The following is an 8,135-nucleotide window of genomic DNA, read 5'->3' as shown; positions in this document are numbered from 1 at the left end:
CCCAGTAACTTTCCAGAACTATTTGAGTGCTCAGTCCCTAGGGGCTTTTATTATATTGCTGATAACCTAACTAAAATTAGTGAGAAATAAGAAATTGTCAAATATGCTGAGGAGTGGAAGTTTTTAGCTCAACAAATATTTTACTAGGTGCCTATTTATAAGCCAATCAGTCAGAGAATAAGATTCCTAAGAGTTTTCACTCTATCAAGAGAAAGATACTTCAAAATACAATGGCATGTGTAGCAACATGGATGGACCTTGAGGGTGTTATGCTGAGCGAAATAAGTCAGGCAGAGAAGGACAAATATCATATGTTTGCACGTATAGGAGGATTAGGAGGAACTTAACTGAGGAACAAGGGGGAGAAGAAGGGGGTAAATGGTGGGGGAAAGGGAGAGAGGCAAACCATGAGAGACTCTTGAATGCTGACAAAAACTGAGAACTGATGGATGTGGGGGGGGGGGCATGGAGGAGGGCACTCATGGGATGAGCACTGGGTGTTATGTGGAAACTAATTTGACAATAAACTATTTGTAAAAAACAAAACAAAATACAATGGCAATTCAGTGTGTGAAGCGCAATAATTGAGTTAAGGGTTTTTTTAAGTGTTTATTTTTTTTAATGTTTTATTTATTTCTAGGAGAGAGAGAGAGACAGTGTGAGCAGGGGAGGGTCAGGGAGAGACGGAGTCACAGACTGAAACAGGCTCCAGGCTCTGAGCTGGCAGTCAGCACAGAGCCCGACGCGGGGCTCGAACCCACGAACCGCGAGATCATGACCTAAGCGAAAGTCAGACGCTTAACCTACTAAGCCACCCAGGTGCCCCTAAATGTTTTTTTTTTTTTTTTTTTGAGAGAGAGAGACAGAGAGACAGAGCAGGGAAGGGACATAGAGAGAGAGGGAGACACCAAATCCAGGGCAGTCTCCAGGCTCTGAGCTGTGAGCACAGAGCCCAACACGAGGCTCGAACTCATGAACCAGGAGATCATGACCTAAGCCAAAGTTGGTAGCTTAACCAGCTGAGCCACCCAGGCGCCCCACTGAGTTAAGTTTAAACAGAGGTGGCTGCCTAGAAGGAAAGATGGGGTACAGGAGGGAAGACTTACGAGGTAACACTGGATTTGAGGCACAGGGGTTGAATTAACCAGCGAGGTAGAGGGAGAAGATGTTTCTAGTGGTGAGAACAGCAGAAGCATAGCCACCGAGTTGTGAAACTGCCTGGCATGTTGAAGGAAGCCTGTTTTTTTCTTTTTTCTGTTTTCAATTAAAATCAATTGACCAACAAATGTGTATCTTACTCCCTTCTTTCTAAAGTTGAGAAGGGGGGTGGAATCAGTGGTAAAGGAAAAGAGCTGGAGAGTGCCTGGAGAAGGAAAGACCCTGCCCTGAGTCTTCCTCTCAGCGATGAGTTGGATGTCATTTGAGCAGTGGAGTGTGGGGATTTCCATATGCTGCTTTTATGTCACCTGCCTGCCTCCCAACCAACCCACTGACTTTAGCAAGCAGCAGCTGCTTACCCCTCCACCTTAGTCATGCACCCGGAACTGCCAGGGTAGCTGTCCCTGCCAGCTGTGAGCCAGGAAATCAGAGGCAGGAAAGGAGAAACAACCAGGGCTCTGCCCAAGATAGAATTTCAAAGCAGGACTGGTGGGCTGGCTCTGACCCTTTAAAGAGACAGGCAGACCCACTGACTGTTATTCTCAGCCTGCCTTTTTTGTCAATCCACATAGTGCTCATCTGAGCAGAGGATGCTAACATCTCTCAAGTCATTTGTTTCCTCATGTCATGCCATGATACCTTTCTTTTTTAAATGGAAGAAACAAACTCAGAGAGATTAAGGAAGGTCACAGAGCTAGCATGTGAATTAAAGGGTAGGTCATTTAAGTTGTATGTTCTCCGTGTTGTCCCATCTTGCCAGGTACGTTTGGGAATTTATATACTATGGGGATTTGAGTATGCTGCTGGTGGTGTGGCATCATGGTACCTAAACCGTCTGACAGTAACATTGTTGCCTGAAGGATGGAACCTATCATGGGAATACAACAATGCAAAGTTGTATCTTCTTTGTTTTTAAATCCAGATTTGATTGGAGAGGGAAAAATCTTGTGTCAGATCGTATGTTCTTATAAGGAAATCCACCAACATGCAGGTAGAAGTACAGTAGAAAATATTGGGGAAAAATAAAAGGAAACAAACAGAAGTCACATCATTTATGGGATTGAGTCAACTCCATAAGCATTTATTTAGGGCAAAGTATGTACAGCAAGCACAGGGGATATAAAGTTGAGCAAGACAATTGTCACCTTCAGGGAACATTTGGTCTAATGAGGAAGACTGACCCAGAAATAACTGCAATCCAATAAAATAAGCATATTTGGGGCTCAAAGGAAACACTGATCGGGGAGAAAGGATTCAGAAAAAAAAAGCACAGGGAAGGTGACATTTAAGCTGGTCTAAAAAGATGAGTAGGTGTTCCCCAACTAGGGGAGGGCATTCCAGGAAGGGAGAACAGAATGTGAAGTCAAGTCCAGAAGTAAAACAAAAATACACAGCATATTCTGGTAACAGAGAACAGCCTGCTTTAGGTGAATCCAAAGGAGCAGCAGGACCCGACGAGGGAGAGGCAGGCTGCAGCCAGATGATGAAGTCAGCTGGCTAATCTGCCCCTCCCAGTGTGGCGGTGAACCATGGCCGGTCTGTGAATGGTTACTGGTCCGTAATGAGATTAAGGACAGAAACTGAGAGAATTTAGACATTTTTATAACAATTTGACAGAGCAAATTATGGCTTTTAAATTCAACAAAAACGTTGGGTTTGCATACAATATGGGTTTTTAAAGTGTATTCCCACCCACCTTCATCTCCTTAGTATTGGCTGTTAATTGGAAAAAATTAAACCACATACAGTTTGAAAAACACTGAGCTTGAAATTAACACTTTCCTAACATATATTAAAACTGAACAGAGCCATGATGCAGGCTTTAGATGCACACTACCACGTTGCCCTGGGGCAGACACCACTGATTGTCTACCCTATAGCCATTCCCCATTTTTCCTTAGTTTATGGAACTGTGATCTTGCTTGGGCAGTATGTTAAGGAAGGTGGGCTTCTCCCCTAGTTGCCAGGGCTTGAAATAAGACTGGTCAAAGCCAAGTATGATATCTCATTCCCCTTGATGGCAACTGGTTTATGAATAGGCATGTGACAAATGAGATATAAAAGGAAAAGCATGTGGGAGTTTCTGGGAAAAAGTAGACTTCCTAACAGAGAGTAAGAAGGCCTGCTACCTTTTTTCCTGGCTTGAATGTACTTGTGTAGTGATGTAATGCTTGGAGCTACCATGAGATATGATAGCCACGAGATACGATGCACTTAAGGATGAGGATAAAGAGCTAGAAAATAGAGTAAGCCACAGTTCTCAAAAGTATTACTGAGCCACTATCTCAAATCTGGAACTTTCAACCTCCAGACTTCATGACAGGAGGCAAACTGCACTTATTGGCTTAAGCACTTAGTTAGGCATTCTGGTACCTGCAGTTGAATGCTTCTAGATTCAGATCTCCCTTAAGATCTCCATAAGGACTACTCTTCAGGAAAGTTCTCTAAACATCTGCTGATTGTTTTATTCTATGAAAACTGAACATTACACTATTTATTGTGTTCTACTAATACTTTTCTCTCAAAGGTTTGAGTAAACTATGAGAGGAAATGCTCCTTCAAACTCAATTTGACCATTCAGAATGACTTGGTTGTTAAGCAAACACGATGGTTTAGTGGAAAATTGGCTGCCTACTTGAAATCCATTTAACTCTTCTTCCTTGTTACAGAATTCCAGTTTTGTGCTGATATCTAATTGTTACATATGAATCCAAGGGTTGGAGGGGGCAAGGATCCTGTTTACGTCAATCGACATAAGGCAACCTGTTGGCAACTATTATCACTTTATAAGAACACACATAACCTAATTTGGCTCAGACTTAAAAAAAATAATAATAAAGATTTCATGCCTTGGGAATGGCTTCTCTCTTCTGCTGGACTTGAATAAGAAAGCACATGGTTTCATCAGTCCTGGAAACTCTTGAGATGAAAATAACTTGAGTCTTGAATGGTGTCATTGAACCTATGATTATCACTGCATCTAGAGCTTGCCCTAACTCTCGATTTCCAGTCATATGAGTTGTCCTTGATAAGGATTTTCTATTACTTGATTTCAAAGTCACCCTAACAGACACAGATGGAACTACCAACTAGCAGTTTTTGATAGCTAAAGAAGGAAACCCTGGGTAGTCACACATGCATTGTTTAGGAAAGTGTCTTGGAATATTCAGCATTGTACGGAGTAATTCAACTTTGTAGTTTATATACATATATCTACTAGATTATAAACTCAGTAAGAGTGGGGACCATGTCTTACTAATCTTTGTTCACTATTTAGCACATAGTTAGCATATATTATGTCCTCAATAAATGTTGAGTCAAATAGCCTCTCATCTCCTTGAGGACAAGATGTATGTTTGATTCACACATGAATATTCAACACCTAGGGCAGTTCCCTGTATATAATACAACTTCACTAAATATGTACTGAATGAATAAATGAATTTATAACTATGAATATGATGTTTATATTAGATAGTTGGCACAGGAAAGAATGTTGGGCTCAAACTCTACTCACCAAGACTCACATCTCAGGTGACCAGCTATTTGACCATAACAATTTCCTTAAACTGAGTACCTCTCTCACTTGTAAAATGGGGATTATGGTTTTTCCAATAGCCTTACATCAGACCAATGAAAAGTATAGTTATCCTAAGGTAGGCCCTGCTTAGGGTCATAGTCCTGTTCTCATCAATCTTTCAGTCAAATGTTTTAAGGTTAGACAAAAAGAAAAGATTAGAAAGAATGGCGTGACTGTGTCTGTATTGAGTTTGGAAATTACTGTGAATAGCAGGGGCTTAGCAAAGATGTATGTCAGAATGTGGTGGTCACCTACTAGGAAGTGAAGTGCTTCATTTTTCAATGGTAACATCTCTCACTTTTGTTAGTACCAAAATGCTGTGCATAATCTTTGGGAAGGCTTAAGCACTAGGGAAGGATTGGGCAGAGGGTCTTGTGAGATTTACTTCTAACTGTGGCAGATGTCAAGAAGTGCTTTAGTTCCTTTACATCTCATGTGAACATATCAAACTGGCAAAGGTTGAAAAAACTAGCGTTGCTAAGAACTTAGGGAAATGGGCACCCTCAGATACAAAGGTGCAAATGAGTAACCCCTTTCTAGAGATCAGGCAGGCAGTACTCATCCAAAACCTTGAAAACACGTATAGCTTCTGGTCCATTCTTAGCCTAGTGATTAGATAAGGATTTGTAAAGGATTTTCTATGGAAGCTTCCAATGCATGTAATTATGGAACAGCCAAATATAGTAAAAGTGTATACATGCAGAAAGAGATGAAAGGCAAGTTCACCTAAAAATAGTCCTAATGTAGACCAGTGGGATTTCAGGTGATTTCTTCCTTTCTTCCATATGTTTCCATAAAACCAACCAACAAAACAAAGAAAATCAGAAATAATTTAGGCATCAGGTTTATGTCCTATTCAAGACTGATGCTCAATTCCATGAATGCTATCAGATATCTAGCAAGCATTCTACAGAACATCTGTCTAATAAATGAATGTACAAATAATAGGGAATTGGCAAATTATACTAAACTCAGAATGGATTCTTACATAACCAATACAAATCATATTGTAGGATAATATTCTCAGCTGGTAAAATTATCAAGGAGAAAGATAAACTAATATTATGATATCATTAAAAGTTAATAGCATAGAAAAATGACTTTTTATTTTTTTTTAATGTATAAATGCCTAAGAAAAGCCTGGAACAGCATACAGCAAAAATTAACACTGGGTGGTTAAGTTTGTATTTTTTCCCTTTTCGTAGTTCAGGACACATTATTCAAGCAGATTCTGGATGACCATCTGGCAAGGGTAGGAAGTTGATTTTTATCTTAGGAGTCCAAGATTCTATTCTTCACCTAGAAGAATACTCTGAAAGCTATAAGGTACTTACTAAATAAAAGTATTATATCCAAATAAATATTCAGCTGAAAATATGAGTACAGAATCAAAGAATTAGAAAATGTTAATAACACTAAATGCTGCTGTGTCAAATGCTTCACATACACCATTTTAATTAGTATTCACAATCTTTGTACATTAAGTATCACTACTATGCTGTGTTTTAAGTTTACTTATTTTGAGAGCAAAAGCACATGAGCAGGGGAGGGGAAGAGAGCAGAGAGAGAATCCCAAGCAGGCTCTGCGATATCAGTGCAGAGCCCAACACAGGGTTCAGTTTCACAAACCATGAGATCATGACCTGAGCTGAAACCAAGAGTCAGATGCTTAACTGACTGAGCCACCCAGGTGCCCCTCTTTTTTTCTTTCAGATGAGAGAAAGAGACCCAAAGAGATTGTGACCTGCTTGAGATGACATAGCCAGCTGCTGAACCTGTCTGTCATACTTTATAGCTATGCTCTTAATTAACTAGAAGGAATTCTAAAGTATACCTAATGCAGCTCCTTTCTAGAAGAGGCAATTTTCCCATCAAAGAATGACATATGAACACTACATATTCTCTTTTAGGTTCCTCAGTATCTTTTGTTGAAATATGAAACTCAATTTACTAATAGGCAGAATATGACCAATTTCTTCATTAGCCCACAAGCAGCTACCAGGACCACAAGGTTGCTATGGTAAGCAAACCACACTCTATGTTCTATCCTAGGCATCACTACAGCAGAACACGGAGCTATTTCATTGGTGACTTCTTTGTATTAGTCCAGCCTCTGGCCTGGACCAGCTTCTAATCAGTAAGAGACAGCGGTGTGGCCAGTAGACATTAAACTATGATCCTAGTCTATCTTAAAATGCAACTAGACATCTACAGATTAATTATACCAAACAGCCGAGATCTTTCAAGCCAAGGCACTCTAATGTGGTCCAAAACCTAAGCAAATAACTTTCCCAAAAGAGAAAACTAGTAAAGAATAACAATAATTATCTAAAATACTGATTCAAGGCTTCTCCAGTTCTTGCCTTTAAGTTAAAAATAAAAAACAAAATGTTGAGGGGCACCTAGGTGGCTCAGTTGGTTAAGTGTCTGACTTCAGCTCAGGTCATGGTCTCATGGTTTGTGGGTTTGAGCCCTGCATCGGGCTCTGTGCTGACAGCTCAGAGCCTGGAGCCTGCTTTGAATTCTGTGACTCTCTCTCTTTCGCTCTGCCCCTCCCCTGCTCATGTGCTCTGTCTCGCTCTCTCTAAAAAATAAACATTAAACAAACTTTTTTTTAATGTTGAATGAGATGATATGACTACCATACTCGTTCTGAATTGGTAAAGGGTTATTTCCTTACTTCTATGAACTTCATTTTGGAAGTTTCACTGAATGGGATCAGGATCTGCTTTCTTGTTACAACAAAAATCTAGAGTTCCCAGAATGACATAAGAATAGAAGAAATTAATATTAAAGGATTTTTTTCCTACTATATCCTTTAAGAAAAATAAATTCCATGTGAGAATGCAAGGAACACAAAAAGAAACACACTTGATGATTTCTGACCAGAGATATATTCTTTTTTTCAAAATAAATTATAAATACTTTTTCCATTTGTCAAAGTTCCACAAAGAATTCCCAAAATTACTGAGTCTTCTTCATTCTTCAGGAATTATTCATTCACAGAGTAAACCACCTACAAAAAAAAATTATATTAGAAAATTTGATTTTACACATCATGCCAGACCTGTGGAATTAGGGACTTAAGACCATTAGAAATGAATGCCTCAGCCAAGTACTATTAACTAATTGCCACAATAATTTTAAACCAGTCATGAAATAAAAGACCCACAGTTTTAAATTCTAGTTTTGGGGGCGCCTAGGTAGTTCAGTTGGTTAAGCGTCTGACTTCAGCTCAGGTCATGATCTCATGGTTTGTGCGTTCTAGCCCTGCGTTGGGCTCTGTGCTGACAGCTCAGAGCCTGGAGCCTGTTTCAGATTCTGTGTCTCCCCCTCTCTCTGACCCTCCCCTGCTCACGCTCTCTTTCCCTCTCTCTCTCTCAGAAATAAATAAAAC

General features: G+C 39.9%; 1 protein-coding gene across 1 annotated transcript in view; it reads right to left on the bottom strand.

Annotated features, from left to right (window-relative positions):
* Positions 1–7,613: 7,613 nt before the first annotated feature.
* Positions 7,614–8,135, bottom strand: part of COX17 (cytochrome c oxidase copper chaperone COX17) — a 9,711-nt gene continuing 9,189 nt past the window's right edge. Inside the window, exon 3 of the mRNA XM_077776682.1 lies at positions 7,614–7,754. The gene's annotated coding sequence lies outside the window, so the exon portion shown is untranslated. The remainder of the gene's footprint in view (positions 7,755–8,135) is intronic.

The sequence above is a fragment of the Crocuta crocuta genome, unplaced genomic scaffold (genome assembly GCF_008692635.1).
Source record: "Crocuta crocuta isolate KB4526 unplaced genomic scaffold, BGI_CrCroc_1.0 scaffold87, whole genome shotgun sequence".
Lineage (NCBI taxonomy): Eukaryota > Metazoa > Chordata > Mammalia > Carnivora > Hyaenidae > Crocuta > Crocuta crocuta.
Note: the sequence above shows the minus strand (reverse complement) of the source record. Positions and strands in the feature narration are given on the sequence as shown.